At 66.2% G+C, this 25,043-nt stretch overlaps 2 protein-coding genes across 2 annotated transcripts in view; one reads left to right on the top strand and one right to left on the bottom strand.

The window, feature by feature from the left end:
• RPUSD1 (RNA pseudouridine synthase domain containing 1) overlaps window positions 1–5,114 on the bottom strand; it is a 296,072-nt gene extending 290,958 nt beyond the window's left edge. The window contains exon 1 of the mRNA XM_050774726.1: window positions 5,111–5,114. The gene's annotated coding sequence lies outside the window, so the exon portion shown is untranslated. The remainder of the gene's footprint in view (window positions 1–5,110) is intronic.
• The window catches only part of UBE2I (ubiquitin conjugating enzyme E2 I), a 395,011-nt gene that overhangs the window by 156,945 nt on the left and 213,023 nt on the right, over window positions 1–25,043 (top strand). The window lies entirely within an intron of this gene.

Here is a 25,043-nt window from a genome sequence, read left to right as displayed (position 1 = left end):
GGCATGGCTTCCACGGTGACGGGAGGTGACATTTTCTCTGGAACAGCCTGTGCTGGAGAGAAGGTTCTGGAAGCTTCTGGGCCCACCTTTCAGGGTCAGGGTCTGCCCCTCTGGGAGGGGCCAGTTGGGCAGAGGAATTGAGGAATTCCTCAATTCCTCAGTGGAAGGGGCACAGAGAAAGCCCCTTGCTGTGCGCCCCTCCACTGGCGCACGCGCCCTGTGCAGAAAGCTAACATGCTCTTTATTTGGGAGACGGGACAGAAAATGCAGGATGGTGCCTGCACGGTGCCAGCCGCTTACTGGCCTCCAGGCAGCTGCAGGACGGTGGGGTAGCGGCGCAGTAGCTGTGCACGCCTGGCGGCCGACGTAGAGGCTGCTGGTCTTGACAGCAATGTCTTTCTCCAGGCTCCTGCATGTGCTCCAGGTTGCCCAGCGACTGCTCCGCTTCTAGAAGCTTCTCCAGCAGCGCCATCAGGGACGCGTGCAGCCCCTCCACCTTGTTCCCAGCCTGGGGGTGCGGGCCATGGGCGGGGCTACAGAGGGGAGCAGCAGGCACTTTCCAGTCTGGGAGGGACAGGACCCAAGACTCCCAGGCTAAGACCGCGGCAGCAGGAGGTCCTGGCAAGACCCCATGAAGGACTCTAAGGGAAGTCCACCAAAAAGAGCCCCTGGTCTGTGATTTCCCGAAGCGTCTGCAGGCAGCACAGTGCCATGGGCCTACACCCGGGGCAAGTAGGGTGGCAGCGTCCCCACGCCCCAGCGTGTGGGCCAGGCCAGGCCAGCGCTGTTCTCCTGCACCAGCTCGGTCACTGGAACCCCAGCCAGAGGTACCTGGCCCCTGGGGCTGTGTCCAGAGGCCGGTCCTGTCCAGGGCCCAGAGGAGGTGCAGATGAAGGGGTGTCGTGCATGGCCACCCAGCCCTCCCGGGGCACCCAGCGGGGTCCGGAGAGTCAGCACAGCCCCAAGCTCCGGCCCAAGAGTCCCCAGCCCTCACGACCCCAACCCTGCTCAAGGACTCAGGGGAAGGCCGGGGGCGGTGGCTCACGCCTGTAATCCCAGCACTTTGGGAGGCCGAGACGGGCGGATCACGAGGTCAGGAGATCGAGACCATCCTGGCTAACACGGTGAAACCCCGTCTCTACTAAAAAATACAAAAAACTAGCCGGGCGAGGTGGCGGGCGCCTGTAGTCCCAGCTACTCAGGAGGTTGAGGCAGGAGAATGGCGTGAACCCGGGAGGCGGAGCTTGCAGTGAGCCGAGATCGCGCCACTGCACTCCAGCCTGGGTGACAGAGCGAGACTCCGTCTCAAAATAAATAAATAAATAAATAAGGACTCAGGGGACTCAAGTAGCCGAGGCCACACTGAGACCCCAGAGTCAGAGCCCTGTGACTGGGCCAGGATGGCTGGGGACAACCACGGCGGACGGCCCATGCTCCCTAAACCTCTTCCTGCCCCGTCCTCCCCCACACCCCACGCCCCGCTGCTCCGTTGGGGTGGAACACCAGCTGGCCACACCCAATGTCACCTGGTTTCATGTCCTTGGAAGGGGAGCCCAGAGAGGTGGGGCCTCTGCTTCTGGGGTCCCTCGGGGTGGGCGGCCAGGGGATGGGAGGTGCTGGGGTCCCAGGCCAGGTCGTGAGGGGGCAGAGTGGCGGCCTGCCTCAGGGGTCTGGGAGTTTAGGGTGCCCCACCTGAAGCAAGTGATGCTGCACCTGGTGCCGCACGACCTCTAGGTGAAGCCGCAGGCCCAGACACTGTCCACCCAGGTCCTCCTGCCAGAACTTGGCCGGGCCTGGGACACGGAGGCACTGCAACGGCTCCTGGCCCTTGGCACCCCCAGGTCTTGCACCCCCGCGCCCCGCCCTTGCCCTCGCCCTGTGCCCCTTACAGACCCACGCACCCCCTGTGCCTTCCTTGACCCTATGGCCCCCGTGGCCCTTTGCCCTCCATGGCCCCCCACCGCCCACCCTCGTGCCCCCATGCCCTGCCTCCCTGTGGTATCCAAATCCCCCACAGTCCCCACGCTCCAGCCGCCCCCAGCGCCCCGCCTCCCCCCAGCCCCCTCCCCCAGCCTCCACCGCACCCCCAGGCCCCCTCCACCCAGCCCCCCACCTCCCTCCACAGACCCCCCCCAGCACTCGCCATCCCCCAGACCCCCTCCCCCAGCCCCTGCTTCCCCCTGCAGACCCTCCTAGGCCCCGCCTTCCCCCCAGGGCCCCCTCCCCTGGCACTCACCGTCCCCCAGACCTCTCCCCCAGCCCCTGTCGCCCCTACAGACCCTCCCAGGCTCCGCCCCCTTCCCGGCCCCCTCCCTGGCCCCGAGTTGGCGGCGCTGTCGTGGGCGGTGGGCGCTCGCCCTCTGCCGGCTGCGCGCGGAAATGCGGTCTCGCCGTTGCCTGGGGCTGACCCCGCCCCGCCCCGTCCTGCTCGGGCCGCCCCGCGGGTGAGCTGGGTGCGCGCTGGGGTCTGGCTCGCTTGCCCATCCCCGAGCAGACAGCTGCACGGGTGGCCTCGGGGTCCATGGCCTCCGGCTGGGCCGGGAGAAGCCGTTTCGCAGAGCACGCCCGGTGGGTAAGGTGCGAGCATAGGCAGGGGTGGGGCGGGGTAGGCAGGCGGGGCCCCCTCCCCTGGGAGGCTGTGGAGGGGGACCCGCCCCTCCTGCTCAGGCTGGGAGCGCGCAGAGCCCCTCCATGCTGCAGCCCCCAACTTGTCCGACCAGCCCCGCCTTCCAGTCTCCTTGTGCAAGTTTCGCCTGCGGTTGGGGGGCTGTGCTGTGGCCCCTCCCCACCGCAGGCTGGACCCGAGTGCCTGCTTCAGGAGGCAGCTCCGACCCAGTCCCGGGAGGCCCCTGTTAGCAGAGCCCAGAGGTGCTGCCAGGCTAGGAGGCTGCAGGTCAGGGGCATGGCTGGGCTCTAGCCCCTCAGACCCCCAGGCTGGGCCGGAACCTGTGCCACCCAGCCCTGCGCTCTGCTGTGACCTGGGCAGCCCCAGCTGTTGTCCATGTCCTACCTCAGGGCCAGCCGTAGGTGAGGGTCAGGGGCCGTCCCCTGGGCAGCTCTCAGGTTGCAGGACCCTCTGGGGCAGCCTGAGCCCCACGCAGAGTCCCAGAGGACCCAAGCCTGAGGCCGTTCCTGCTGGGACCCCTGCCCGCTCTGTTCCTGGAACCAGTGCCCCAGAGGCAGGCCCCGCCTCCCTCCTCCTTCCATGTCCCAGCCAGGGTCCCCCACAGTCCTGTGCTGTGGAGGCCGCCCCCAAGGTCCCCCAACCCCTGGGCCAGGCTGCCTGGCAGAGTCTGGATGGGCAAGGAGTGCCCCATACACCACGTGACCCCGTCCTGGGCCACGGGAGCCCCAGCCCAGGTGCGATGCCCCCTACGGCCAGCAGAGTGCAGTGTTGGCCATGAGATGCCAGCAGCTCCTGGGCTCCACTCGGCCGGCCTGGCCCACCCTGTTCTGGGAACCCCCGCAACCCCAGGCCTGTCCTCCCCTGTACGGACCCCTGGGTCCCTGCCCCCTCCCCCTCCCCCTCCACCTCCTCTCCCATCATCGCTCTGGCCACAGGAGCCCAGGCTCTTCCTGGGCCACGTCCCTCCCAGGCCATCTTCCTCTGGCACCCCCACCCCATGCCCCCACTGTGCCCCCGCCGTCCCCTCCTCCACCCCATGCCCCCACAGTGCACCTGCCATGCCCTCTTCACCCCATGCCCCCACGGTGCCCCCGCCATGCCCTCCCCGCCCCATGCCCCCACGGTGCCCCTGCCATCCCCTCCCCCATCCCATGCCCCCACGGTGCCCTTGCCATGCCCTCCCTGCTCCATGCCCCCACAGTGCCCCTGCTGTCCTCTCCCCCACCCATACCCCCATGGTGCACCTGCCATGCCCTCTCCACCCCATGCCCCCACAGTACCCCCGCCATGCCCTCCCCGCCCCATGCCCCCACGGTGCCCCTGCCATCCCCTCCCCCATCCCATGCCCCCACGGTGCCGTTGCCATGCCCTCCCTGCTCCATGCCCCCACAGTTCCCCTGCTGTCCCCTCCCCCACCCATGCCCCCACGGTGCCCCCACCATGCCCTCCCCACCTATGCCCCCACTGTTGCTCCACCATGCCTTCCCCGCCCATGCCCCCACTGTGCTCCCGCCGTGCCCTCCCCCACCCCATGCCCCCACAGTGCCCCCACAGTGCCCCCACAGTGCCCTCCCCGCCGCATGCCCCCACTGTTCCCCTGTCATACTGTCCCCCGCCCCATGCCCCCACGGTGCCCCTGCCATGCCCTCCCCCACCCCATGCCCCCACTGTGCCCCCACCATGCCCTCCCTGGCCGATTGAGCCCTTACCCCTGGCCCTGACTGCACACTCGGGGGCACACGGGAGGCTCCTCCTGAAAGGTGGGCTTTGGGGACAGCAGCTCCAGGACTGCAGACTGACCCAGAACCTGCGGCAGGTGGCCTGGGCCCGTCGTCACTGCCCTTCAAGGGTGGGAGGTCAGGAAACCTTCCAGGACTGACGTGGCCTGAGGACCGTCCTGGAGCCTCGCTGTGACTCAGTTTCCCCAGATGGCTGCAGGCTCGAGCCACATGGGGGGAGGGCGCCCGGCTCCATATTTTGTCTTGAACCTGCTTTCACTTGGCACCTCCCCATGGGCTGAGCCGAGCGGAGCTGCCTGTGTTTGTCCCCAACCTGCAGACCCAGGGAACTGGCGGGACCACCTGGGCCAAGGAGGCGAATTCTGGGCTCTGTGACCTCTCAGCCTCTGCCTCCCGGTGCCCTGGGGTGCGGCGGGGGCGCTGCGGCATTAAGCTCCCAGGCTGATGGGACACAGACTCACCTGTGACCGCAGTCGGCCCTGCAGGCTGACGGACAGGACTTGACTGAGTGCCTGTCTGAGACAGCCACAGAGCCCCGCAGCCCTTGGCCGGTTTGGGGGTGGAGACACCCCATCAGAGCCGTCCGCCATGCCCACTGTGTAGCCAGGCAGGCGGCCCCTCCCAGACTGTTTCCGTATCTGGGAGTGGGGCAGCACCGGCCAGGGGGCACGGCCTGAGGGAAGGACAGAGAGTGGCCGAAGCCCCCCACAGTCCCCCACCCCACCTCGTGGGCCTCTGCACACATCCCCTTGGACGGGTGCAGGGCTGGGGCCAGGACAGCCCCAGGAACAGGTGTCCCCTCCTCCAGGCAGCCCAGAACACTCACCTCTCTGGTCCGCCAGCCAGAGAGTGGGGCCCTCTGCCTCACAGACCCCAGGGTCAGGGTGTCCATTAGAGCACTTGGTCGGGGCCCAGAGGTGGTGAGGGCAGGGCCAAGGCCACGTGGGCAGTCGCCAGCCCAGGAGTCAGGGGACGGCTGTGTGACCGGCATCCCTGTGACAGGGACGGTTGGGGCTGGACTGGGGGACGAGCTGGAGGCCACAGAAGACACCTTGGACACCTGGGTGGCCCCCAGGAGGCTCTTGAACCCCATCCTGATTGGCGAGGCAGTGACCCTGGCCCGCCTGGGGCCTCAGACTCCTCCCTGGATAATGGTGTGGCCGCCCTGGGCCTTCCACACACGGCTGGCGCAGCGGCCACCCTGGAATGGCTGTGACCCACACCGCGTCCTGTCCCCCAGGACCCACGCCAGGCAGCATGAATAGGGTGGGCCGGGTGAGAAGCCCCTTCTGCTGTGTCTGGCCTCGCCCACCTCAGTGGCCTGAGGCCCCTTCCTCAGAGTGGCCAGTGGGGAGGGGGGGCGCCCATCACTTCTGTGCAGCCTGGCCCCTCCAGCCATCGCCAAGCACACCCAAAGCAGCCTAGACGAGCCAAGGTACCAGGACGCCATGGGGGACGGCAGAGCAGAGACTCGGACCATCTGGCTTCTTCCGACCCCCCAGCCGCACCCCCTCACTTGCTTCCACCTGGAATGACAGCTCAAGGAGCCCTCCCGGCCACTACACTGGGCCCATTATTTTTTAAATCCTGCTAAAACCCATCTGAAAAGCCTCAAAGACCGTGACTTTCAAAACATCAAAACATGGAAATGGACCCCCGGCAATGTGAAGAGGGCAAGAGCCACCTTCCTGGTGTCTTTGTTTTGAGACAGAGTCTTGCTCTGTCACCCAGGCTGGAGTGCAATGGTGTGATCTCGGCTCACTGCAACCTCTACCTCCCAGGTTCAAGCAATTCTCTGTTTCAGTCTCCTGAGTAGCTGAGATTACAGGCACCTGCCACCACACCTGCCTATTCTTTTGTATTTTTACTAGAGACGGGGTTTCACCATCTTGGCCAGGTTGGTCTTGAACTTCTGACCTCATGATCCGCCCACTTTGACCTCGCAAAGTGCTGGGATGACAGGCACGAGCCACCATGCCCGGCCGGTTCTGCTTTCTAGAAAAAACTTCGCAGTGTGCACTCCAGAGACGTAACCCGTTCCCACACCTGAGTGGGCAACTCCAGCCTTCGAACACAGCCCTAGGAAATGACTGCAAATGAGGGGGAAGCTTTTTAAATAGACGGAAAAAGGCGTTTGCACCAAGCTACATCGCAGTGAAATTATCACTGGAAAACAGTGGAAAGAGGCCAGGTGTCCCCCCGCGGGTCAGGTGCAGTCCCGGGGGAACTAGGCCCTGAGAGCGGAGTGGGAGACACGGCTTGTGCCAGGAGGTGGGATGCGTGGCCACCAGGCACTCTCATTACACAGCGACGGGCTGAAGGCTGTGCATCCTGCAAGGGGTGAGCCCTCCAGCCCTGGAGGAGTTCAAGCAGCTGCTTGTGAGGTTGCAGGGGGAGGAGGGACGCCGCTGCAGCTGATGCCCGAGAGAGCCAGAGGCTGCCGGCACCCAGCAGCAGAGAGGCCCGGCCTGGAACGGACCCCCAGAAGCTGGCCAGAGGCCTGGCAGTCGGCAACGCCTTGGTCGTCCTGGGGTGGGAGCAGCACCAGCGGAGGCCCCGCCTGGGTCTTCATCAGAGACAGGGCCCGGCGCCCCGGACTGGGGGGAAATCCTGGGACTGTGTCACCCCCGGCTGGCCCCAGGTGCCCACCGCCCACCCGGCCACAGGAGGAGCAGCTTAGGTCAGGAAGGCCGGGCTGGATGGGAAGAATGGCAACCCCTGCTGACCCCGGCCGTGAGCAGGTCAGGAGAGAACTCCCTCCCACGGGCCGTCCACGGACCCGGGCGTCAGCCAGCAGGTCCTGAGCCACGGACCAGGCTGTCCCGGGTGGGAAAGAGAGTCTGTGCTTCCGGGTGGAGGCCGGTCCCAGGCTGCGGACTGAGCTGCATCCCCCAAATGCATTGGTTGCAGCCCTAACCCCAGTGTGAGGGGACTTGGAGGTGGGGCCTCGGGGGTGATGAGGGTTAGATGAGGTCAGGAGGGAGGAGACGCAAACAGTATTGGCCGGACCTCGATCTTAGACCTGCAGCCTCTAGAACCTGCAGAGAACGCTGGGGCCGCCCAGGGTGTGATGCTCGTGACGTCTCCCCGGGCTGACCGGGACATCCGGCTCCACCGAACCAGCCTGTGCCTGGAGACCCCGGGGGACGGGAGGAGGACGCCCCAGAGGTGTGTGTTGATGAGTGGGTTGCACCAGGGTGGAGCCTCCTAGAAGTGCAGGGACGCACCATGCTTGGGGAATGGCCTAGGGGGGCCTCAGGAAGGGGGTTGGGGGTGGTGGAGCCTCAGCCAGCACCCCATGCCGTCCAGCCCCACAGGCACGTACTATGCCTGGACCTGCCTTCTGATGGGGCCCTGCTGGGTCCCAGACCCCGTGCAAGCATCTCACTTTCCTGTCCATGCTGCCGCTGGTGGCCGGGAGGCCATATGTCCCAGCCACAGCGGCAGATGCTCTCCAGGCCGGCTAGGGGACACCAGCCCTCACGGCAAGTGGGGAGCAGTGCACTGTTTCGGGGGCTCTGAAGCCCGACCTGGCCGACTTGAAGCGTCCAGGGCTCACCATCTCCCTTCTGGTTGAGGAGTATCTGGGAGAACCGTCAAATCCCCGACGTATCAGCTTGGCTTTATCTCCAAAACCTCCTACCATTTCCCAGAGAACAAAATTAAAGAGAATTTAGCAGAGATTTGTCGTCTGCCAGAGCAGGGCCAGGGACAGGCTGATGTGGTGAAGGTGATGGACACACTCCCAGCCCCACTCCATCCCAGAGGCTCGGAGCCCGCAGCAAGGACGACTCCCAGGTGACTGGGTGCCAGGCGAGCGGCCCACGAGCCGGGGGTCCCCAGGCTCCAAGACGTGCCCCTCCCCTTGGCACACAGATGAGGAAGCTGAAGCTCCAAGAGGCCAGGTGGTTTCTCCCTGATCCGCAGCAGCCAGCAGGTCTGCAGCACGGCCTCAAACCCAGACACCCCCGCAGGGGCTGTCACAGCTGTCCGAGGGCTGGTCACTCTCCAGGCGCTGTGGCCGCATCTTCCGGGGACCCAGCCCCAGGACAAGGTGGACGCAGCCCAGGGGGCCGACCCTCACTGAACCCCCGAGAAAATCCAGTGCCCAAGGCTGGAGTGACCTCAGCCCCACTCACCACCCTCACCCCACTCACCACCCTCACCCCTACTCTACCACCCCCACTCCACTCACCACCCTCACCCCTACTCTACCACCCCCACTCCACTCAGCACCCTCACCCCACTCACCACCCTCACCCCTACTCTACCACCCCCACTCCACTCACCACCCTCACCCCACCCCACCCTCACCCCACTCACCACCCTCACCCACCACCACCTACTCACCCCTACTCTACCACCCCCACCCCCACCACCCTCACCCCACTCACCACCCTCACCCCTCACCACCCCTCACCCCACCCCCCCCACACCACCACCCTCCCCCACTCACCACCCCCACTCCCTCACACACCCACCCCACTCACCACCCACCCCTCACTCACTCACCACCCTCACCCCACTCACCACCCTCACCCCACTCACCACCCCTCACCCACTCACCACCCTCACCCCACTCACCACCCTCACCCCTACTCTACCACCCCCACTCCACTCACCACCCTCACCCCACTCAGCACCCTCACCCCACTCACCACCCTCACCCCACTCACCACCCCCACCCACTCACCACCCCCACTCCACTCAGCACCCTCACCCCACTCACCACCCTCACCCCACTCACCACCCCACTCCCACTCACCACCCTCACCCCTACTCTACCACCCTCCCCACCCACTCACCACCCCACCCCACTCAGCACCCTCACCCCACTCACCACCCTCACCCCACTCACCACCCTCACCCCTCCACTCACCACCCTCACCCCACTCACCACCCTCACCCCACTCACCACCCTCACCCCACTCCCCACTCACCACCCTCACCCCTACTACCACCACCACTCACCACCACTCACCCCGACCACCACCCTCACCCCTACTCTACCACCCCACTCCACTCACCACCCTCACTCACCCCACTCACCCACCCTCACCCCTACTCTACCACCCCCACTCCACTCACCACCCTCACCCCACTCACCACCACCTCACCCCACCACCCTCTACCACCCCCCTCCACCAGCCCCTCACCTCACCCCACTCACCACCCTCCCCCCACTCACCACCCTCACCCCACTCACCACCCTCACCCCACTCACCACCCTCCCCCACTCACCCTACCCCCACCCCCTCACCCCCCTCACCCCCTCACCCCCCCCACCCCACTCACCACCCCACCCACTCACCACCCTCACCCACTCACCACCCTCACCCCTACTCTACCACCCCCCCCTCCCACTCACCACCCCCCCCCTCACCCCCCCACTCACCCCCCCCCCACACCATGACCCTCACCCCTACTCTACCCCCTCACCCCTACTCTACCACCCCCCCCACTCACCACCCCCCCCACTCACCCCCCCCCCCCCCTCCCCCCCCCCCCCCCCACTCACCCCCCCCCCCCCCCCACCCCCCCCCCCCCCCCCCCCCCCCCCCCCCCCCCCCCCCACCCCCCCCCCCCCCCCCCCCCCCCCCCCCCCCCCCCCCACCCCCCCCCCCCCCCCCCCCACCACCCTCACCCCACTCACCACCCTCACCCCTACTAACCACCCCCCCCCCCCCCCCCCCCCCCCACCCTCCCCCCCCCCACCCCATTCCCCCCCTCACCCCACTCACCACCCCCCCCACCCCCCCCCTACTAACCACCCTCCCACCACCCCCACTCCACTCACCACCCTCACCCCTACTCTACCACCCCCACTCCACTCACCACCCTCACCCCACTCACCACCCTCACCCCTACTCTACCACCCCCAGTCCCCCCCCCCACCCCCCCCACCCCCACCCTCCCCCCCCCCACCCTCCCCCCTAACCACCCCACCCCACTCACCACCCTCACCCCACACACCACCCTCACCCCCACCACCCCCACCCCCTCAACACCCCCCCCCACTTCACTCACCACCCCCACTCCACTCACCACCCACCCCTACTCTACCACCCCCACCCCTACTCTACCACCGTTACCGCACCAGCCTCACCCCACTCACCAGCCCTCCGGACACAGGGCCCCCAGCACCCCTTCCCCTGGGGAGCGGAAGGCCAAAGTGAGCGTCAGAGCCCAGTAGCTGCTGGCTAGCGAGGGGAGGCGTGTCCCACGGGCCAGGCGAGGGCGAGATCCTGTTCCCAGAGGGGAGCCCCGACCTCCCTGATGAGCCTCCTCCAAGTTCAGTCCTGTATCCCCTGTCCGTCCGGATTCTTGTGATACTAATTTATGTACTTTACTCACATTTTCACACACAGCTCCGCCCGCCTCTCCCTGTGGACGACACATCCCGGTGAATCGTGGGGTCCCCACCCTCCCAGCCCCGCTGGGCCTGTTTGCTCTGCCCACGCCTGAGCCATTGAGGGCAGGGGTGGGGGCTGCTTCCTGGGGTCCGCCCACACCTCGGCTTTACCAGCTGTGGATGGCCCCCAGGGACCCTGGGTGGGCTCTGGTGGCCCGTAGGTCTGTGTCCACCTCTGGTCCACCTCCGCTGCACACCCGGGACCTCAGGCCAGCCACCCACCACGCATGGAATGTGGTTTCTGACGGAAACAGACAGGTCCCAGCACCACTGTCCTGCCCACCCCACACCCCGTCATCAGGCAGAGCCAATGGCACAGCCTCCAGGATCCCAGGACGGGGTGCCCATCACCCTGTCTCTCTTGCTGGCGGAGCTGAGGGAGCAATCGGGGAGAAGCAGGGACTCCAGCCCCCTGTGGAGCCCCACGGAGGTCCCGGGTACAGGGTGGGTTTCTGTCGGCCTCCGTCTCACCTGCTCCAAGCATCATGACCTCAGGGGACCTCAGCTGCACCCTCAAGGCCAGAGTCCCGGGGTCTGCTGAGGGGGCAGCAGGCCCTGGAGTGCTGGAGGGTGAGGATGGACGCCTCCTCCCCCAGCCCCTCCTGGCTGGCCTCTGGGTGTGGCTACATTCCCTGGTCTCTGTTCTCTGGCACTCCCTGGCATGTGGGTGGCCGGAGCACCTGTGGGCCGTGTTGGCGAAGGCGCCAGGGAGGGGCCGCCTTCGAGCTCTAGCGCGTCTGGGGTTAAGAGGCTCCAGTCTGGCTTCTGAAGATGCTCTGGGCAGGCAGAGCCCATCAGCTGCTGCCGCGAGATAAGGCCTGGGGGGTGGTTTGCAGAGCAGGCACTGAGGACCGAGAGAGTGCGTGTTCTCCCACCCGACTGTCACACCCCCACCCCCCCCACGCCCCTGGTCCTGCCCCTGGGAGGCCACCGGTCAAGGACACACAGCTGCCCTGGAGCCAGTACCTGGGCAAGCCCTGCCCCCTGCACACGGTGTGTGACTGCTAACAGATGCCTGCCCTCTGTGCCTGGACCTCAAGCCGGGAGACCCACGCCACATCGCAGGCTGTGGGCAGCACTGAGCCCCTGTGGCTTCTGTCCTCCTGCCACCAGCCTCTTGTTCTAGGGCCACCTGAGGCTTGCTCAGCAGAACCATGGAGGAGACCCACACTCCCCCACAGGCTGGGGTGGAGTCGGGGTCCCTGGGGGACCTGAGATAAGGAGTCCTTCTCTTGGGGTGTTGGGGGGCCTGATGCCCAACAGGGCTGGGTTGTACCAAGGCACATGACTGGGCAAGAGAGTGGGAGGCCGAGGCCAGAGGACGGTTTGAGCCCAGGAATTAGAAACCTGCCTGGGCAACATAGGGAGACCCCATCTGTACAGAAAATTTCTAAAATGAAAAACTTTAGCCGGCCGTGGTGGTGCACGTCCGGGTCCCAGCTACTCGGGAGGCTGAGGCGGGAGAATAGTTTGAGCCCAGGAGGTCAAGGCTGCAGTAAGCTGAGGTCGTGCAACTGCACTCCAGCCTGGGCGACAGAGGGAGACTCTGTCTCAAAAAAAATAAAAAGGAAAAACTGTCGTCCCATGCGCAGTGTGACCCGGCAGGGGGACCCTACGCCCCAATCACACCCCCACATGGGGTCCCCACAAGCACCTTCTTGTGGCTTCCCAAGCCGCAGGGGGCCCCCGCACCTTGTCCTTCTCCCTACAACAGTGACTGCCAACTGGGGGTGACTCTGCCCCCACAAGGGACATGTGGGGGTGTCTGCAGAGGATCTCAGTGGTCACGACGGGGGGTGGGGGAAGAGGCACTCCTGGTGCCTGGTGGGTAGAAGCCAGAGATGTCGCTTAGCTGCCCGCAGGCCCAGGACGGCCCCCAGCGGGGGTGAGCAGCTGGAATCCCGGCAGCGCCCAGGTGGGGAGGCCGCCCCGGGGACAGCCCCCTTTCCTGCTGGAGGCTGTGAGGGAACAGTGGGAAAGGGGCTCACGCTCCCAAGAACTGCGCACTCCCCGTACTCAGCAGGCCCGAGGGCAACCCCCGTGTATCGGAGTGGACGCCAGGTCTGTGGGCGGCAGGCGGAGAGCCTGGCCAGGCTCTCATGTGCTCACCACCAGTGCCAGCCTGGAAATGGACCTGGAGGGGCCGGGATCCACCCAGCACTTAGACCAAAGAGCCCCGAAAATAGATGCAGAGAAAGTCGGCCGCCAGGCTCCCAGGCCCCAGAGGTCCTCCCGGGAGCGGGACGTGGCCAGGAGCCACTTAGCTGATGGAGCCGGGCCTTCGGAGCTGTGCTGTGGTCTCTACCTCTCCACCCAGCAAGCAAGCGGCCTGAGGGTGCCGGAGGGAGCAAGGTCACTGCGCCTGGCCCCTTCCCCGCCCCCGCCCCCCGCCCCGCTCCCCCGGCCTCCCCCGTTCACTCTCCCCGCCACTCTCCCCAACTCAGGGTCCTCAGCCCCCAGGACGCCCTCCCCGACCTCCAGCCCATGACCTATGGTCCAAGGGGCCCTCCCTGCCCCCACCTTTCTTTCCACAGGGGCGGCCTTGCCTTGGAGCCCCCACACCCTCCCCTCTCCCCTGCCTGGGTGACAGATCACCTTCACCCTGCACCCCCAGGCCCAGGACGGCTGAAGCCCTGCCCTCACCCCTGCCGAGGTGGGTCCCCCCAGCCTCCCACAGCTCCGTGTGGTCACCATCGGCCCCCACAGACGAGGAAATTGAAGCTGGAGTAATGGGAAGGGCCCCGCCAGCAGGAGCCTCCGACTGCAGGAGCTGCCAGGAGGGAGGGGCGGGGACCAGATCCCAGGCCCAGCCGGCAATCCTGCACCACCGCCCTCCCCTGAGGCCCTGTCTGACCCTGCGGATGGGGTCAGTGTCCAATCCCTGCCTCCCTGGACAGATGCTTCTGGAAGGTTCCTTCAGGGAGGACAGCTGCCCCCTATGCCTGGTGTCCCTGACTCTGAGTCAGGGCTGGGAGGGAGCCCCCTCCCCGAGTGCTGGGGACGTCCCTGTCACAGCGTCGGCTGGAGGCTGTGGACTTCCTGAGGTCTTGTCCTCACGAGCCTGAGCCAGGGAGATGGTTGGACGGGAGAGGGAAGCAGGGAGGGAGCCCCTGTGCCTCCGAGTGCGGCTTCTGGGTGCCCGGGCAGACCCCCACTCCCTACCGCAGGACAGGGAGGCGGTGCCACCCGGTGCCAGACGGACCACCGAGGCCGAGGTCTCGCAGGAAGCTCAGCCTCCAGTCCCTGCAGATGCTCCCGGCAGCCGCAGACGTCCTGAGGACAACGCGTCCTGGGGTCCCAGCTGCACGAGGCTCAGGACAGAGCCGGGGTGTCAGCGACAATATTTCCCTCGTTCGTACATTCCTTGGTAATAAAAACACAAGCGGAACACAGTCTGATGACTCCTTTTGAGAATCAGGTCAGATTGTTCCCAAGGCCAAAAGGAAGGGAGGAAGGGAGCCCGGGGCGGCTCAGATGACCCGGGAGGAGCAGCCCCAGACACGGCCGGACATGGCGGCCGTACAGGGAAGCAGGGGGTCTTCAGGCTGGGAGAGGGGCCGGGTGCAAAGGCATGGAAGGGTGTCCCCGAGACCCCGGGGACTGGGGCTACAGGGTCAGGAGGGCCTCGGGCCAGGGCTGTAGACCCGGCTGCACCCCCCTCCAGGCACCCCACCGCCTGCGCCCCCCCCACAGCCTCCTCCACCTGCGCCCAGACCCCCAGAGCTGGCCAGGCCATGTGCCCGGCTCCACAGGCCCACGTGGGTCCATCGGGAAGGGACCAAGAGGGGTCAGATGGGCTCCTGCCACCTATGGGGGGCCAGGAGTTTAGGTCAGCGGGGTGCCCCCACCTCCTGGGGTCCCAGGGGAGGGCTGGGAAGGCGTGGCTGACTGAGGGGCCTGGAGCCTAAGCAGAGGAGGAGGAAAGATGAAGGCTCCACTCCCATCCCCGCCTGGTCTTGCTCCCGACCGTAAGGGTCAGCCGTCCCGGCTGCTGGGCCAGATCCTCTCAAGTGGGCTCAGGTGTGAACGCAGCTCCCGTGCGTGGGTGCCCCTCCCGGCACGAGTCCTGGTGGGCCTCCGCCTCCCCCAGGCTGGGTGGGGAAAAGGACCGAGACATGGGCCGGGAGCAGAGCCTCCAGGGAGGCACGGGAGGTCCAGCCATGGGTCCTGAGCCCTCTGGAGGCCAAAAGGGCAGTGAGGAGGCAAGCGAGAGGGGCACTCTCAGCCCTAGCCCCACGGTCCCCAGGCCCCTCTGCCCAGCCCGGCACCTCCGCCAGCCCTGCCTGCTGAGCATGGAGCAGCCTCCGCGGAAGGCGAGCTGTGCCCGGGTCCTGGAGGTGCGGCCTCTGCTCCATCGCGGCCTGGGGCCCAGGAGGCCAGGAAGAAGAGCAAGTGGGCGCTGGCGGACGGTGGGCAGGCCCAGGGCCTGCGGACGGGCTCCAGCACCAGCCCTGTGAGCAGCTTCCCAGCCTCTTGGCCTGTGGGCCCTGAGCAGGTGTGAAGACGGAGTTGAGGTGGGGACCCCCACCCGCCACAGACACCAGCAACAGTGATTCCAGCTGATTCTCTGAGACCGCTGGCCCCTCGAAGGGGTCTCTGGGTGCCCCTGACCAGGTGCCTGGCTGACGTTGGCCGTCTCGGGCCCTCGAGGGGGTCTTTGGGTGCTGCTGACCGGGTGCTGACACTGGCCCCTCTCGGGCCCTCGAGAGGTACAGGGAAGGTTCTGGGAATTGGGGCCCCCTTTCCTGGGGGAGAGAGATGCAGGCGTGGCCTCCCCGGTAGCCACTGGGGGAAGGTGAGGTCTCCCCATGGCCCCCGGGCCCAGCAAGGCCAGAGTCAGGCCCCTCCCTCGAGGCCCCGGCTCGGCTCGTGTGGATGTTAGTGAGGGATGGCCCCACATCCACAGCCCACACAATGAGCCCAAGATGACGTGGCCGACACGGCCAGCAGGAGCAGGCCCATCCCATGGCATGAACGCACTTTGCGTTATTGTAAATCTTGGTTTCCTTCACAAGAGAGGAAAGGGCACTCTGGGGCCCCGGCTTGGCAAGGGACAGGCGTCTCGGTCTAACAGACAGCACTTACTCCGGATGACAGGAAATTCTCTCCCAGCGGGGCCATGGCTGGGCTCTGAGCCCACCCGCCAGGGCCAGCCACGCCCTCCCAACCCCCACTCAGAATCCCGTCTCCCTCCTCCCATCTCTCTGGCATCTTCAGGCCCACCCAGGACCCATCTCTCCCTCATCCTCAGGCCCACCCAGGACCCCCTCCTGATGTATTCCACGGCTGCCCCAGCTCCCCGACGCCCTCCTGCTGCCCCCAGCTCCACCTTGAGCACTGAGCAGCCCTCCGAGGCACAGCTGAGCTCGCTCCCGACCAAGCAGACGGTCCTCCAAGGCTCGAGGCGAGCGGCTGCGGCTCCCCCCGCCCCGCTGCGGCAGGCCTGGGGCCCTCCTCCAGGGCACGTCTTGATCACGGCCAGAGTCCCAGAAGTGCCACCGCTCAGCCCTGGCATAGGCATGAGGCACGTCAGGGCTGGAGGAGCTGCCGGCACACTCTGGCCTGCAGAGGCCCGGCCACTTGAGGCCAGCAGACCCCAGACAGAGGCTCTGACACCACCCGCTTCCTGGAGGGTTGACAGGAGTCGTAGGATGGCAGTGGGGGCTGCAGGCCTGTGGCCCATCTTGTCAGAAGTGGGGTGGGCTGCCTTGAGATAACAGCATTTGCATTTATTTCACATTTGCCATAAGCTGCCAGCCGTCTGCTCTAAGGATTTCCCTGATAATCATCGCTCAGGGCAACGGATTAGCTTCCCGGGGCTGTCCTGACCGCGTGCTGCAAACCTGGTGGCTAAAACAACAAACAGTCCTCCCAGGGCTGGCGGTGGAGCCCGACCTGGGCATCGGCAGGGTCCGGCTTCCTCCAGAGGCTCCCAGGAGGATCCTTCCGGCCTCCGCCAGCCCCGGGGCCCCCAGTTCCCAGGCTTGTGTCTGTTTCCTGTGCTGCACCCGGAGCGGCTCGTGTGTGGCGTGTTCGCCGGGGCTGTGGCTGGCGCGGGGCAAGGTGGTCGTGGGAGACCAGGTTGGGAGGAGCAGGGGCCACAAGATACGATTTCCATGCTGTGGGAGCCGCACAGGTGGGGCTGGGGGCCCTCAGGGGCCTGACCCTGTTTGCCCAGTTAACAGACCTGAGGACGCAGGGGTCCCCACCCACTGCAGGCCCTGGCCAGAGAGGGACACAAATGGCCACGGTGCACTCTGGGAATGTGGCCTGTTTCTATGACGACGAGGCCCTCCTGATCTCGGCGGAGAAACGCTTGCCAAGCCTTGGGAGTGGAGCTGCAGGTGGGGGCCGAGCAGGACCCCCACTGCCAAGCAAGGGTCGGGGCTTCCCACAGGGCCGCACCCCTCCCGCTGGTGTCCGGGGCTGCCTGGGGTTCTCGAACTGGGGGCCTGCCGTGTGGTCCCGTTTCCCACAGGTGCCCTCGGCCTGACATCCCCTCAACGTGTCCTGCAGGCCAGGGGTCCTCTCAGGGGAACCCGGCTTCCCCGGCTCCCAGTCTCAGTTCTGACGTCACTTGCAACTCAGCCTCCCGGCTTGTGGGCTGGAATTCTCCATCTTGTTCTAAATGCTTCCCCCGAAACCCCCTCCCACACACAACGGGGAGGCCTGGGAAGCTGCACCCCTTTCCCCGGAACCCCAAGCCTGGCCGGGGAGGATGTCGAGTTAGTGGCAGAGTGGAGGTGAGGGTGCGTTTGAGGGGTGACACCCCTCCACCCCTCTGCCGGGCCCAAGCCGGGGAGGGTCTGTCTGCCCCTCCCCACCCCGGGGACCAAGCGTGCCCCTCGGAGGGCCAGATTCACACATCCCCCGGCCTGGGCGGTGACTTCTCCGTGCCCTCGGGTTCTTAACAAAGCGCCCGGTGTCCTGCCTGAACTCTGGCCTGCTGCGTCGGTGATCAGTTGATATTTTTAAACTCTTTAATGGTGTGCGAGTGACATAATGGGGCTCACCATCCCATAATTGTCCCGGATCAATAGGGAGCATTCAGCTTCAGCCAGGCTGCTGCCAGGCCGCCCCTTGGGGCCCCCCGCCTATCCCCAGCTCCGTCTGGATACCCCGGACGGCACCGGAGACTCAGAGGCCAGGGAAATCGTTTCTGGGAGGACGCAGTTACTGGAGTCCAGAGAGACCCAGGGAGGGGTTGGCTGGGCCTGGGTCCCCAAGGGGCCATGGCCACAGCCCTGGGCAGGATGCATGTCCTGGTCTGGCATCCAGGGCCACCCCAAGGTTCAGGCTGAGGCAGGTTCCCGTGCAGCCCTGGGGGTCCCGCCCAGAGGCCCTGGCGAGATAGCACCCAATGTGTGAGGGGCACAGGGACGCCGGGGCCCGGGTGACCAGCCAGCCCCTCACCGAGCCCTCTCGGGTCCCCGGGCCTGTCTCCAGCTCTCCTGGTGATGTCAAAGGCCTGAGGCTCGCTCGAGAGGCAGCCTGGAGCCAGAGGGGACTCTGCAGCCTCTGCTTCAGCAAAATATTGAAACAGTCACTCCTGAGGGTGACACGTGAACACGCTCAGGCAGACAAGACATTGTTTGGGCCCTGATTATCTTCAGGAGAGAGAAGCAGGGTAATCTGTGGGGCTGCTCTGGCTGGACGGACACGGGAGGAGATCCTGATGCCGATTTACCCCACGTGCAGGCGTGAGGCGAAGATGTCCCAAAGCCCGGGGCCTCCGTGTGCTCCTCCCTGCCCGTCTAGAGACACAGGGTGTCCTGTGACCTGCCCACCGGCCAGCCGTTCCCCACAGTTCCAGGGTGGGCAGGGCCCAGTGTCTCAGCTCAAAAGGAAAAGTCCTAAATTCTCTGCCCCAAGTGGCAAAAGTCCTGGGCCCGGCTCTGGGGTACGGTGTGAGGGAGGGCAGGGGGCAGGGACCCCAGAGGCCAGGGGAGTTTCTGCAAGGGGTTCCCTGGGAGGACCCCCAGAGAGGCACCAGGGTGGGTGCTGGGCGGCTGGTGGAAAATCGCCTCCCTGATGTGGACATCGGGGAATGGAGGGAGAGCGTGTGGGGGGACATCCCAGCCGTCTTGTTCGGGGTCTGAGATCGGGGAGGACTTGTCCCCACACACGACTGGACCCTTCTGCTTACCCTCTCCATACCTGGACAGGCACAGTCCCTGGGAGCTCTCAGCCTCCTTCAGGAATCAACTCGTGATCCCCTCACTCAAGGACCATCTATGGCTCCCCACTGCCCGTAAGAAAAATATGCTGTCCCCTTAGCTGGCACCCAAGCCCTTCGATGACCTGCACCAGCTCTGTTCCTGCTGAGGCCTCAGTGCCGCTGTCACCCTGTCCCACCTGATCAGTCTCCCTCCCCGCTAGGCCTAAAGCACATCAGCCCTGGTCCTACCTCCATACCCACCCAGAGCCTCGACCCAGCCTCCCCGGCACCCTCCACGCTCCTCAGCAGCACGGCCCTGTCCTCCTCCAAAGGCCCCTGGAGAGGCTGAGGTCCTGGGGTCTCCCCCATCAGTGGAGGGGGCCAGGCCAAGCAGGCTGGGAGGGGCCTGGGGATAGGGGGCTCAGCTCCTGCTCCCACAGGGCTGGGGGGCTGAGCCTGCGGGAGCCCCGTCCCTGGTTGCAGGGCAGCCAGCTGGGATGGGAGCCCAGGTCCCAGGCTGTGGGGCTGGCTCAGGGCCCTCCCTCTGCAGTCACCCCACCCACCAGTTCTGAGCAGCCCCCGGCACCTGGGGCCAGCCTCCAGGTGTATTTTGCACATAGAATCTGATCCACACGTTGTTTGTTTGATGAGGGGAAAATCCCAGAACTCAGGAGGCCTGTGGGCCTTCGCCTCCAGCCTCCCGAGAGCCTTCAACTCTGGTCTCCCGTGTGCGGCTGAGGGTCTCGTCTGCCTGCAGGTCCAGCGGCTGCAACTGGATGGCCCCTTCTCCTGGGAGTGGCAGGGACTGGCATTTGTGGTCTTCGGAAGCCCCTGGACCCTCTGCAGGAGCCTCGGCTTTGGGCTTCTGGAGTTCCCAGGTACCCGGATTCCTGGCTGCCCTGTGCCTCCGGGACCCCAGGAGGGAGAGACAGGCTGACCCAGGCCTGGCCCAGTGGGAAACCCAGCGGTGCTGGAGGGCGGGGGCAGGAGGTGCCCTGTGGGGCTGCCCTGTGAGCTGTGCCGGGGCCCTGGGTGCTGCACGCCTGGGAAAGCCCCTCCCCTGCCCCAGGACAGACCCTTGTACAAAGCTGGGGGCACTTACCTCCAGGGACCCCTCCCTGTCCGGCTGGGCCAGGGGAGTCTCCCCCGACTGCCTGCGCTGCCCCCAGGACCCCAGCATCCAAGGTGGGTCAGGCTGGACCGTGGGGCTGGGGGAGGCTGGGCAGTTCTTCCCATCAGCTCCTGGGCCAGCGCTGAGTTCAAGTTTTTTTTTTTTTTTTTTTTTTTTTGAGATGGAGTCTCGCTCTGTTGCCCAGGCTGGAGTGCAGTGGCGCGATCTCCACTCACTGCAAGCTCCGCCTCCCGGGTTTACCGCCATTCTCCTGCCTCAGCCTCCCGAGTAGCTGGGACTACAGGCGCCCGCCACCGCGCCCGGCTAATTTTTGTATTTTTAGTAGAGACGGGGTTTCACCGTGTTAGTCAGGATGGTCTCGATCTCCTGACCTCGTGATCCGCCCGTCTCGGCCTCCCAAAGTGCTGGGATTACAGGCGTGAGCCACCGCGCCCGGCCTGAGTTCAAGTTTAAGTTGCTGGAGCAGGCACTGCAGGCCTGGGGGAGGGGCTCGGCTCTGCACTGTGGGTGAACCCAGGGCCCAGAGCTGTGACGTTCAGGTTTAGCAGTGGGAGGTGAGGGCGGTGGCAGGAGGAGCCCTGGGCACCTGGTGGATGAGATGACAGGAGCCACAGGGGCTCCGGACACAGCTGTCCCCACGTTGGCAGGTGGAGGGGCAGGGTGCAGAGGTCCCCATCCCTGGACCTAGAAACCAGGGCCAAGGGGTTACTGTGCACCGACCCCCTTCAAGCCCACCCCTCCCCCAGTAATCCCCTCTGCCCCGCAGCACTTCCTGCCTCTCCCTGAAGCTCCCAGGCCAAGGGGAGAGAAGCGGGAGGCCAGGGCCGGTGTGGCCTGGGCTGGGCCCCTGTTGGGCTGGACGGGAGCACACGGCAGAGGGGTCTTGGTGCCCGTGCCCCTCCGCCCTGCTAGCTGCACTCAGGGGCATGGGCAGCCCCAGCTCGTACCTGAGCAGGGGACTCCCCGGGTCCAGAATGCCCTGGTTTGCACAAGGATTCGAAAGCACAGGTAACGGCCCAGGTGGGCAACCAGAGCCCAGGCCACCTGGGGACCCGGGGGCTTCCCCTCAGGGCAGGCAGGTCGGCGTGCGGGCCACAGCTGTTTAGAGCAGATTGGGCCCCCCACCCCGCCCCATTGCCTGGGAAGACAGGCTCAGCGTTGCCTGCAGGGTGGGGGGGCTGGGGTCCCTCGAGGTGGTCCCACGGAAGGATGGGGCCACAGCTAGAAGCCCTCACCCACATGGAGGCCTCCTCTCCACCCAGGCCCTGTCCCTTCTGGGGGGTCTGCAGGACTGATGTGCAGGGAGCGCCCCACTCCCAGCCTGAACTGGCAGGAGTTCTGGGTTCAGGAGAAGATGGACCACGGAAGGTGCTGGAAGACCCTGCCCTCCATCCAGCAGGGTCCTGAGTGGGCCCAGCTGGGCGCTCCAGCTCCCCAGCCAGGTGCGGGGCTCAGCCCTTGGGGAGTGGACCGCCCTGGACCCCTGGCCACAGGATTGACATCCTGAGGCTCCCATGCCTGACTGGAGGCCCCCACTGCCTTCACCGCAGGAAGCCCTGGGACAGCGTCCCAGGACAGTGGGGACCTTCCCGGTGGGGCCGTCTCTGACACCTGATGTTCCTCTCTGGGAGCCCATGGGGCCCCCATCCTCTGGCCTGCAGGGCCTCTGGGCTGTGGTCCCCCGGAACTGTCAGAGCACCGCCGGGCCACCCAGGATCACCCCCGAACTGTCAGAGCACCGCCAGGCCACCCAGGGTCACCACGGCACTTTTGGGGAAGCTGAGGCCTATGGAGACGGGGCTAGACACTGCTGCCCCTGCAACCCTGCTCTGTAGAGGCCCATGGAGACCTGGCCTTGCCTGAAGGGACCCGGGAGGGGCTGCACCCGGCACGGCCTCTCCTCACTGTGGCCCAGGCAGAGGGGACAGGCAGCTCCCGCTGTCATTTTGGGTCTAGCAGGAAGGTCCCCCTCCGTCCCCTGAGCCTGGAGTTCCACCGTCGAAGCTGCTTGGGCTCTCAGCTCTAAGCCACAGCAGCCACCGAGAAAACTGTCAGCCCCTCCTGGGAGCAGGGCTGGGGGTGGGAGCCTGGAGCTCCAGGGCCACCCCACCCTCCAGGGCCCGCAGGCCGCGCCTCCCTCTCCCGGCCGTCCAGCATGAATACCCGCCGAGACTTAGCAAGCGGCAAGACATAAATATTGGAACCCGGGTTCCTCCGCCCTACGGAGATGGAGACGCCGGATGCACAAGGTGGTTGCCTGGCAACCCTGCTGCTGGCGCCCACGCAGGCCCAGCCCTGCCTCCACTCAGCACCTCCTGCTTGGGGCTCCATCTGGCCAGGCTGTGAGGGGACTGGGTGCAGACCCCCTCTCGAGACGGGCCGGGCCGACTCCCTGTCCCCTGGGGTGGGCTTCGGTCCGCAGGCCCGGATGGTGGAGCGGAAGGCAGCCCTGGTCGAATCCCCCTGGGCGGGTGGGGCGTCTGCCGACTCTCCTATCCACAGCGTCCTGTTGCCCCAGGGCGCCTGCCCCCAAAAGACAAAGAGAGAGCCAGGGAGTCCCCACCAAGAGCACCCTGGCCCCACTCCAGCCTCTGAGTGACCTCCGGAGCTCCGGCCTCTTTGCCATCCTCAGATGAAGGACTGAGGCGCAGACTGGGCCGGCCCGTGGCCAGGTGGCGGGTTGGCCTCATCAGGAGCAGAACCGGCTGATTTGAGAAGTGGAATTTTAGACCAGGGGTGGTGCCGCCCGTCCCCGTGTGATGTGTGATCTGGGGCTGACCTGGGCGGGGGGAGGCTCCCAGTGAGAGATCCGTGATGAAGCAGCAGAGGGTGAGGGGGCCCTCGGGCTCTGGCTCCCCGGGGCTGGAACTGACTCCACGGTCACCTGGTGAGGGAGGTCCAGGTGCTGAGAGCCACCTGCAATCATACGGCTGGGCCAGAGCTGGAACTGAGAGGCCTCTGCCCCTCTCCCCACCACCTGCCGTCCTGAGGGGGCTCTGGGGACTGAGGAGCCCTCTCCCCACCCAGGACTCACCCACCCGGAGTGAGTTTTGCTGTTTCATCTCTGCAGAGGACTCCGCAGCCCGAGAGCCCCACTTGCTCACCCTCCCAGAGGGGCTCAGGGCCCTCCTCTACCCCGCCCCCTCCCTCCCCTCCAGGGCCCCGGGCCCCTCCCCAGCCAGTCTGGGTGGTGGAGACACTTGGGGACAGAGCAGGCAGAGAGCCCTGCAGGGGAGAGCTGGGGGTGTGAATCTGATGACAAACCCCAGGGACTGGTTCAGGGCTGGGAAGGAGGCAGCCAGGCCCCGGGGGTGGGGCCGTCCTGAGCCAGGTGGGGGAGGCCCTGGGGAGGCGCTAGAAGGTCCCAGAGGAGGGGGAACAGGGCTGCACTGGGAGGGGATGGCGAGAGCAAAGGCCACACTGCACACTCTGAACACCTACTGAATATGGGAATGGCTGGGCAGGGTGCAGGGAATACCCGGGAATGGCCCCACTGAGGTGGTGGGGGACTGGACAAGACAACAGAGGAGGTGTTGATAAGGACTTGGGAGAGCGCAGGAAGCTAGACGATGGGATGAGAGGGGCCCCAGGCGGCCCCTGTGTCCCCAGGACACCCCCATTCCCGCTGCTGTCCGTGGGAGCCGTCAGTGTCTCTGGGCTCTGGGTCCTGGGGGGCCCCTGCCGAGGTGCGTGCCTCTCCATACCTGTCCTGGTCTCACCCATGGTGACCAGACCCCACATCCCAGCCTCGCCACAGCCTGGGCATCAGCTTCTTGCCAGCTCTGCCTGTGAGGACTGGGGACTGGGGACACCCTCTGGAAACACCCTCCAAGCAGGCAGCTGCCTCCCCCCCGGTCTCCTATAGAGCCCCCCCTGAGAGCCCGGGGTCCTCGGGCAGACCCCAGGCCGACCCCCAGAACCAGCCCTTTATGGGGTCCTCCAGGGCCTCTGGGTCTGAGCCTGTGTTTCTTCCCCCATAACACGGGCACTGGGGGCCATGCCCTGACTTCTGGGGTCATCCACGCAGCAGCAGCAGAGATGCCCTGGCCTGGCTCACTGGGGGACCGGCACAGTGGACGTGGGAGGATGGGACAGTTACCCCACCCGGGGATCCTGCACAGACGCCTCCAGGCCCACATGGACGTGTGTTGGAAACAGAGGTGATATTTGCCTTTCAAGGTATCAGCCCTGGAAACCAAATGTCTTACTTTGGGATCAGGCTGCCCAGGTCTCACCACGCCAAGTCCACCTCCAGCCTGTTTGCCGGGTGGGGGTGAGGACTGAACCCCATGGTCCTGACACCTTGGTGTGCCTGCTCTGCGGAGGCCGGGTGGGGCTAGGTACACGTCTCTCGTTAGCAGGGTAGTGTCCGGGGCCTTCCCCAACCCTCCTGTCCCCACACGGTGACCCTCTGGGCACTGAGGGCCTTAGCCAGTGACCACCGGGGTGGGGTCTAAATATCCCAGCTCCTTCCTGAACAGACACAGCGGGGAGGCAGGTGCACTCCACCTGGGGCCCCTCTGTGGTCCTCGCACCCAGCCTGGCCGCCCTCCGCCTGGGCCTGCCCCCCGCTGCCGGGTTTTCCTGGGAGGGCTGCACTGAGTCCGGGTCTCAGGATCTGCTTCCGGGAGGATCTGCTTCCAGAAACCGGCCGGATATACCTGGGGACACTCAGCCTTCCCGCACTTCAGTCTCCCCTCCACCTGCTTGCCCCACCTCCACGCAGGCTGCCGCCCCTGCTGTTAAGTGCACGGTACTGTTTGCAGCCCCCCACCCCAGGCTCTGGCTGGGTCCACAAGGCGTGTAGCGTGCTTCACCCTCAGGGTGAACACCGGGGGCCTCATGCCTCGCTGCTGGGGCGTCTGTGCCAACCTGCAGACTGGAGACGGCGTGCAGGGCTCCCAGCTGGCGTGTGTCTCCTTGCTCGGTTCTGCCTCTCCCACCGTGCCCCGGGGCCTCTGCAGTCGCTGTGTGGA

This window comes from Macaca thibetana, chromosome 20, assembly GCF_024542745.1.
Source record: "Macaca thibetana thibetana isolate TM-01 chromosome 20, ASM2454274v1, whole genome shotgun sequence".
NCBI lineage: Eukaryota > Metazoa > Chordata > Mammalia > Primates > Cercopithecidae > Macaca > Macaca thibetana.
This window is presented reverse-complemented; position numbering and strand designations above follow the sequence as displayed.